This window comes from Ornithodoros turicata, chromosome 5 (assembly GCF_037126465.1).
Source record: "Ornithodoros turicata isolate Travis chromosome 5, ASM3712646v1, whole genome shotgun sequence".
Taxonomy (NCBI): Eukaryota; Metazoa; Arthropoda; class Arachnida; order Ixodida; family Argasidae; genus Ornithodoros; species Ornithodoros turicata.
Genome location: NC_088205.1, coordinates 25,010,525 through 25,019,552, shown reverse-complemented (window position 1 = coordinate 25,019,552; position 9,028 = coordinate 25,010,525). Strand labels below are relative to the sequence as shown.

The 9,028-nt window shown below is 47.6% G+C and overlaps 1 non-coding gene across 1 annotated transcript; it reads right to left on the bottom strand.

The window, feature by feature from the left end:
• Positions 1-1,861: 1,861 nt before the first annotated feature.
• Positions 1,862-1,953, bottom strand: Trnai-uau (transfer RNA isoleucine (anticodon UAU)). Its single transcript is given in 2 exon segments — positions 1,862-1,897; positions 1,916-1,953. It is a non-coding gene; the product is annotated as a tRNA-Ile (tRNA).
• Between the last annotated feature and the right edge of the window lie 7,075 nt (positions 1,954-9,028).

The window sequence follows — 9,028 nt, the reverse complement described above, 5'->3', positions numbered from 1 at the left end:
CGCGAACGACGCAAGCGCGTGATGATATGATCTCATAGTCCTCCGTTGTGTGGAATTAGCTGGGTGACCAGGACGAGACTGACTCTCGGAAACATGTTTGTCGGCCCGGCCCGGCCCGGCCCGCGGCGCCGGCGTATCTTGTCGGCCCGGGCTCGACCCGGCCCGGAGCACACAGTCAATAACAAACCCGGCCCGGGTCAGGGGCCCGTGCAGGGCTCTACCGGAGAGGGTTATATCCGTCTTCATTAGATGGCGCAGTACGCGGACGACGGAAGTAAGGAACAGCGGAGAGACCGCACGAACGGCGCGAGCTCGTTCCTCCCACACCGGTCCGGTTTTGATCCTTTGTGCTACCCACGTGGATTTTGTTTTGACGCGCTCTGAGCGTGGTTCGCTGGAGAGCCGCTACGATACGACGCGTATGTGAAAAAAAGTCCATAAAGAACCAAACGAACAGGAGAGAACGCATAGCGAGAGTGAAAGTACCCCTCTCCACTGACGCTACGCTTCCGAGGACCAAAAGTGCGTTAAAGATATAATTACATTTAGCAAAAAGGACGTTCAGCCGCCTTAGCTTGACACGTGTGAAGGCGGCTGAACGTACCACGACAAGTGACGTCCTCACGAAGAATCATTACCCTAACAGTTTCGTTAGAAAGACAGTTTTTAGAATGTCCTCCGATGACACAGTGGAAAGGCCTCCCCCTGAAAAGATCGTACGTATTCCGTACGTCCGCGGACTGTCAGAGTCTGTACGAAGGATTTTAAAACCACTTGTTTCACTACAGCTTTCAAACTATGACAAATATTACGCACCATGCTTTGCCATACCAATGCCTCTGTGCCCCACATGTGCCAATCATATGTTGTGTACAAGATAGAGTATGAAGATTGTGACCCATGCTACATAGGGGAAAACAGGAAGAAAGAAAGCAACTAGGATGAAAGAGCACAAAGCCCAGATCAAGAATCCGCCTGCAGAGAACAGGACATTCCTTCGATTTCGATAATGTGAAGACCTTGGCACGTGTACACAGATGGGGAGTCAGAAAATGATTAAAAGCGCTAAAACCCCAGTGCCGGGGAGCTAAAATAACAAACACAGACACATTGCACTGACTGGCCAGTTGCTTTGCCAGTCAGAGCAATGTGTCTGTGTTTGTTATTTTAGCTCCCCGGCACTGGGGTTTTTGACGCGTTTAATCATGATCTAGCGAACCGCCCATTTTTCAACCCTCTCGAGTCCGAAAGTTCCTAGAGCCATGGCACATTCTTAGTCATAAGTGAAGAGTCTCCATGAATAGTCTCTCTCATGTATAGTCTCCATTACGCTTCTCAAGCTGATGATGACGCCCGCATAGGTGTCGAAACGCCCTTTTTGTTATCGTGTTTTTCTTGTGGAAGCCAGTGTAACAAAGTGATAAAGATGTCATGACGAGTCAATGACGATGTTTGACCACGACCCCGGCCCAACGTAGAGTTGGGCCAACATCCCCATATATTTTTGTCTTACCAGCTCCCGTGGCATAGTGGTTAGGATGATCGCTTTCCACGCCGAGACTGGGAGGTGACACGGATTCGAATCCTGTCACCGGCTGCGCTGTCTGAGGTTTTCCCTGGGTTTTCCGAAGACTTTCCAGACGAATGTCGGCACAGTTGCCCCTGAAGTCGGCCCAGGACGCATACTAACCCTCTGTCCCCCACTCCTTCCTGCTGTCCTCTCTCCATCTGTCCACGTCTGTACGCCGCTCATAGCTACAGTTGCTTCGCGGCGCTAATACGGAATTAAAAAAAAATATTTTTGTCTTTTTTACCTACCCACCTTACATGAATATGCAAAAACAAAATGAAAGAAAAAACATTCCCCAGGTGAGGCTCGAACTCACAACCCCGGCATCGCTCACATGCACTGTCTTATAAGTACCGTGCGCTAACCAATTGCGCCACTGGGGAACGGTTGAAGCGCTGATCATGAAATGTGTTCACCTTGCAATCGGGAAAATGAAAGACTCGAACTATAGTTTGTTTAATTGACTACCACCATGCTTCTCACCCTAGTGTTCAACATGCGTGTGTTCCGAATACCTATTTTTCTTTTTTTCGTGATCAGAGTGAAGGGCGAGTTTTTGGTGGTAATGCACTGTACCAGTATGATGGTGGTGATAGTGATGGTGGCGGTGCTAATGGTAGTAAGGAGGTGATGGCGCTGATGATAATAATGCGCCATGTCGGTGGATCAGCTGTCAGCGCAGCCCCCCAGTTTCCCACTCTCACCTATTGCCCCGTCACCGCTCCTCTCCCATGGCTTCTACATACTGTATAAGCAGTAATTTTCGCAAGGACCTATTTTTCGCGAAATTCGCGAACGCCCTTTTTTTTTTCACGAGTTTAAAGTCTCGCGAAATATTCGAATCAATGACAGAAAAATACGTGAACGAAATATGTAAGAAATTTCACCCAGGGCGCTGAGGCAACTTATGTACACGGGGTTTCTTACGCTATTACACTGCATTGCCTCGCAAAGTGTTCAGTTCGCCGCTGCAACTCGAGACAGTCATCCCGCCTTCATGTATGAATCCCGCGCGGATGTAGGCGTCCCGTGATTCCAGTTCCTCATAAGCCTGAATTATCCAGCAAACGTGTATGCACTCTGCCACGCGTATAGGCCTTCGTAAAAGTTGTCGCATTACTCTCGCGCGCCAATCGCACCTGCTCAATGCGATGACAAGAGTGACGGGAGACAGGCCAATTCGGCAACGGCACAAATACAAGCGGAGTAGGACCCCCTAATCGCAGCCCCTTTCAGTCAGGAGTGCTCAAAAGGAAGACAAATCGAACGAGTTACCCAGTTGTGATACTTTTTATCAGTTTCTTCCTGGAAGTTCAAGGTGGATGACCCCTAAGATGCAGGATGGACGCAGCGCGGTACCGCGAATTTAAGGTTCCGCGAATAATTGCCTCATCCTGGCTTCTCACAAATTCGCGAATTATTGAGCCCGCGAGTTTAACCACTTATACAGTACGCCGAACCTTCACCAACATGCTCTTCAGTTCAGCACATACCGTGTACGTACTAAACTTGAGGCACTACCCTGCTTCTGCATGTTACGCCGCAGAAGGGCGCGGGGCCTCGGAATATCTCAGAGGGAATTCGAATTCTCTTTTTCTTGACCTTACTCTTCCCTGAAAAAAAAAAAAAGAAAAGAAAAGGGTCTTTCATTTTTTAAAATTCCGCGTTAGCGCCGCGAAGCAATTGTGGCCGAGAGCGGCATAGAGACCTGGACAGATGGTGAGTGGACAGCAGGGAAAAGTGGCGGAAAGCAAAAAAAAAGAGAAAAAAAAAGAAAAACAAAGCAGAACCGATGAAAGGGAGTATCTTCAGGGGAGCTTAAGTAGTGACTACAAATTTCTTCCAAAAAGTATCTGTAAAGTTTATTAAACTCAAGAATATCAATATGAACTGCTACTTTACAGTTTAAAAGTATCTAAAAACTGAAGATACTGCAGAGTGTCTTTTAAAAGTATTTGTAAGACACCGAGCTGCTTCCGAAAGTCATTAAGATAGAGTGATTTGAGTGCTGGAGTTGCGTACAAGTCTGCATGGGCTGTGCTAAATGGGCATTCCCAATTTTTTTTCCAGGGGGAGTGCAAATAACTTCCAGTGGGGAGCAAGCGAGCAACCAACAGACACTGGAACGGAGAATAACGATGATCCGAAACCTCTGATATGCATAGGATCTGTAGGATAATATTCAGATTATTATGACGACCAGGGAGCAAGGAGCTCACAGTTTCCACATATGACCTCGGAGCTCAAAGTGGGGCCACGGCCCTATGCGCTCCTCTCGGAACGCCAATGCTAAGTTAAGTACCGGACCCACTTACACGATCGTTCACGAGGCCATAGCCGTATATGGAGAGAATTTGGCCATTGGGCGGAGCCCAACTTGAAGCGCGCCATGCGACGTCACACCTGAACAACCTCAACCGCCTGGCTCCATTATTGCCCCGCCGTCAGCCAGCCGCCAATGCCATTTTGATGCTGACCTTCGTTTACGATGCAAGGAGGGAAGTAGGTGCGTAGTTCGTCCTTGACCTCTCAGTTTGGCAACAAAGCCCCCCCCCCCCGCCCCCATATCACAAGATACTGTGGGTCAGAAGCTGGCGATCTCTGTAAACCTCTGTAGATTACATTGAGCGCCACAAAGCACCTGTCGACCAGGTGGAGGACAGCACCAAAATGGCGCGTCCCAGATGTCTCATAAGCAGATTCTGGACGGATTACGCTTGGATAAAGGCTTTTTGGGCGGTGCAACGACGACTCTGACATCACAACAGGCTCCACCCACAAGGCAGCAAAATATTAGACAATGTCCAAACTCTCTCTATAAACGGCTCTGGACGAGGCTTTCCAGTGGAGCCCTCAGTAGCTTCAGTAGTGCTATGGTAGCCTAGTAGTGCTTCGGGCACGTACTGCAGTCCTCAACACTGCTTGCACGGTGGGCACTGCCTAAGGCGGAATACGTAGGTACCGGGGAATTTTCCTTATCTACTTGACAATTTTTTTTTCGTCCGAAAAGTACTTAGATATTAAATAAACGAATTTGAAAGATCAACACTGCTTCTGCAGCTGCACAGGCTCCAGCGACGTGACTCAGAGGAGAGAGACACGTGACTCAGGGCGGCACTCAGAGGAGAAAGGTACCGTCCAGATGCCCCATAACACTGTGAGACGCCCACACGGCTTTGGCATTCCTTTTCTCAAGGTCGCGCTCTTTGTGGTTCTTAGGGAATGGTGGACAGTCACCATGGTAAATAAGCCTGAGCCTGAGCTTCAAACGGCTCCTTTGACCTTCTTTCTTTCCCATCTCTTCACTATCCCTTTCCTCCTTTCTTTCCCACGCATCAACTGTGTACATTTTTGCCTGTGTGCCTTGTGGCGATAAATCTCTACCCGAGAAACGTCATCATGACGTTGGTAGGTAGACTGACACCGAAACGAATCGGAAGGGGAGGGCTGGGTTCCACGAATGGGCACTTGTTCGCTGCCTCCTATTGAGTAGGACCGAAGGCCGCGTCCCTTTCAGGGGCCATCGTAATCCCCTCAAGACCGCGGCTTTCGGGGGCTATCTTGTTCGCCCTTAACTTCAAGCATAGTTCAACTCTAGCAAACTGGTGGCGCTGTCGAACACTATGACGTCATTTGTTTACAAACAGCCTGAGGTCTATTGCTGTTCTTGAGCCACGTCTTGTCGTGTTGCCTTGAGCGTTTACCCAGTGCTCAAGCTTATTTACCACGGACGTTTTCTCGGTTTTCCAGAGAGGAGATTCCGACATACTCTCAACATCCAGCGTCTGCTTTTGCCATGTACTCCGTCAAATAACAGTCAAACTACGCTACTATTTCTCGTGGGGTTTTCGACACAGTGGTCAGTGGCCCAAGTGGAATAAAATGACACTATATTCTCCAACGGATGCGACCGTCCCTTTAATGTTCGTCCAAGCGAGCCCTGGCACGTGCCGGTATTTATTTCAAAGCTGATGCTTCCATTGGGTAGTCCGCAGTAAGTATATTACGGGGTCGTCGTGCAACTTCTACGGTTCCGGATACTCCCTCTCTCACCCTAATGTCACGTGAATAGTACAGGCCGAACGAACCGTGCCCAAGAGATTATCTGAAAGACGGTTGCTGACGACAAGTCAGCGATTGCCGGTGATTGGGTTGGAGTCCCGGCACCGACATTCGCTGACTGTTCGTCAACTGCCACCTTGCATTTAATTTCTTTTCCTAATGTTACTTTCGATGCAGTGGTGTGTGTCCGTCACTTTCGGGACGTGCTATTTCGACTCTTCTTAAACGAACTGTAAGGTGAATGGCAAACCTGCAGAAACTGCATGCTTTTCTGAAAGCTTGTAACTTGGACACTACAGATGGGTGATAATTCTGCTGTATATTGATCATTTTTTGAGGAATCGAATTTCAAAGATTGCTGCACAAAGCAAGCTACCGGACTCCAGACGCGCGCAAACACTGTTGCGAATCACGCGCCATCTATTGAAAATGCCAGCAACTAGACGATACATCAGGCGAGATTTGCGTTTCTCGCGAGTCTACACTTCGTTGCCGAAGATACACGGCGCGATGCAGCGGCGAGACAACACAGAAACGCGAGAAAGAGAGAAAGAACAACAGATGGCTTAACGGAGAGGGGCATGGACATATCAGTCGAGAAAACCGTATTTCTTCCCTTCAGTCGAAAGAAAATGAAGACTTTTCAACTGAAGCTTGACGGCCAGCCAATAAGAAGAGTGTCTCATCACCGGTTCTTGGGAGTAATAATCGACTCGCAGCTCTCGTGGGCTGCGCACATTAAACATCTCAAGGAAAGAACTGACGCACGTATCAACATCCTACGGCGCATCAGCGGCTCCCGCTGGGGAATGTCGACTGCTTCTCTTCTCGCCATACATAAAGCACTCATTCGGCAGATGATGGCCTACCATTTGCCCGTACTGCATGGAATAAGCGACACGTCAGAGAGGACACTGCAAAGTGTATTATCGAAAAGCTTAAAAGTCTGCCTCGGTGTACCTTGCGCAACTTCAAATGTCCTAACTACAGTAGAAGCCAGAGAACTTCCATTAGATGTATTGAGGACGCAGGAAACAGTGCGACACTACGTTCGTCTATGCACGCGGCATCACAAACACCCCCTTGCAAGGAAGGTGGCATGTCGAAATTCGCAATTCATCAACGTGATCGCTCCATATCGCAGTGCTTTACCAAAAGCACAGTTGACATTAACGGCGGTCGATCCTCCGTGGACACTGCAACTTCCTCGTATCGCGCTGACTGTTCCTGGTGTATATCACCAAAAGGCTTCACTACCATCTCCAGTGTTGAAACAGTACTGTCTGACTCTGATGGAGAGCCATCGTGCTAGGACCGCAATTTTCACAGACGGGTCGACGTCAACGTCTGGGTCTTCATCAGCGTTTGTTGTACCACAGCATAGTAGAGAAGGAATGGCAAGGCTTTCCCACAGAACATCGTCGACAGCAGCGGAATTGGTAGCCATGCAGCTTGCAATGCAGTATGTGGCCGCACGCATGGAGCCCGCGCAATGGGTCATATATTGCGATTCAAAGGCCGGCCTCCAAGCCATAACATCATTCTTGGGAAGTGGCTGTATGGAGCCAATAGTACGGGATATTCTCATCGCATACAAGAAAGCAGTAGATACTGGCCACGACATACTGCTTCAGTGGATTCCTGGACATGTTGGCATACGGGGTAATGAAGCTGCAGATGAGATGGCGGATATAGCGCACCTATCGTCAACGGAACACACGGTGACATATTCCACGTCAGATGTGAAGCACATGTTAAAATTGCTGACAGAAGACATTTGCAGATGACAATGGTTACAAGTCGACAGGCGGCCATCCTTGCTTCATCAGATTGACCCGGAGCTGAAATTCCGTGTTCCGTCCAGCATACCGCGACCTATACAAACACTTTTGCATCGGTTTCGCCTTAACGTTCCGTATGGTCAACAGTTTCTCCATAAAGTCGGTAGGGCTAGTTCAGCAAACTGTCCAGTGTGTGCATCTGTGGAAAACATGGAACACATCGTTATGCACTGCACAAGATATGCATCCCAAAGGGCTACATTGAAGGTTGCTCTAGACCGCTTGGACAATAGAACATTCGATATAGTTAAGGTGCTGGGTGTATGGGAACCCGGGAAGAGAGATGCGGCGTTGTCAGCGCTTGTCAACTTCATAGTGAGCAGTGAGATGGTATCTGTATTTTAGGACCGCATTCTAGGCATGTGTCGTCGAGTTCCCCGTTCCTGTTAGTTTCTTGCACTTCAGCTCACTTCTAGGGGATGTAGCTACGCATATACACGTACAGTTTGGTGACTGGGAGGGGTGATGTCTTTCTATTTTTACCTTTTCACCTTTTCAGTTTTCTTTCTCCTTTCATTCATTTCATTTCCTTTGAGGGAGTAGCAGAATTTGTCAGTGACGAATTCAGTATCTTCCGTTTTTTTTTTCTATAATCAAACTCAAACTCAACAACAGATGGCGCAGATCGCACACGTATTTTACAGTCACTGGATGTAATGGCAGCTACATCCGGTAACTTTAAGGTATCTCTCACAGGCACGGAAGTGCACGTTACAACCGTTAACAGCTTAAACCGAACTTCGCAAGAGCTGCTGTTGTTCTTAAATAAGGTCCAATGGTAATTAGTTGGACCCGAAATTTTAGCATTTGCCTACAAATGCCTATAAACGCCTAAATGCGACATTTTCGGGGGTTGCCTGCCTTTTCATCGGTTCTATTGAATTGTAGCCTTTTAAACATTTTTGTATGCCCATAATAGCTTTTTTTAGAGGTGCAAGTGCGCGTGCGCCTTTCAGGCTCACGCGAACTGCATTTTATTTTGCGTTCTACGTGTTTTCGCCGGTTGTTCTTTTTGCGTTTCGTTTCCTTGGGGTAGTGGGCCGCACCTTAAGTGGCGAATTTCCCCATTCATTATCATTAACTTAGTTGTTGTTGTTGTTGTTTCGTTTCCCTCAGTACATTGGTTTGCTGGAAGGGTTTCGTGTATATATAATCAAAAGACTTGACATTTCTTGGCCTTCCAAGATCCTCGACAGCAGAGAAGTAAAAGTATTATTCAATATAGCGTGCACAGTAAATCATTTTACACCTTTATTCGCTCAAAACAGGCGTATTCTTATAAAAACAACCCTTTTTGTATCGCAAACTGTAGCAAATGGTGTAAAAAGAGCATTACTGAAGGTGCAATGTCGACATACACCAAATTTTATCCTGTGTCAATCATTAAGGGTGTAAAGTGAGGTGTTGAAAGAGGTGTTTACGTCCTATACACCTTTTTTACACCCCATTTGAAATGGGAATATGGTGTTGAAAATTGTGTTTTAATTCGCGAAAGAAAAATAGTACTGGTTTCACAGTTCCACTCAGCAGTTAATCACACCAAAAACGATAACTT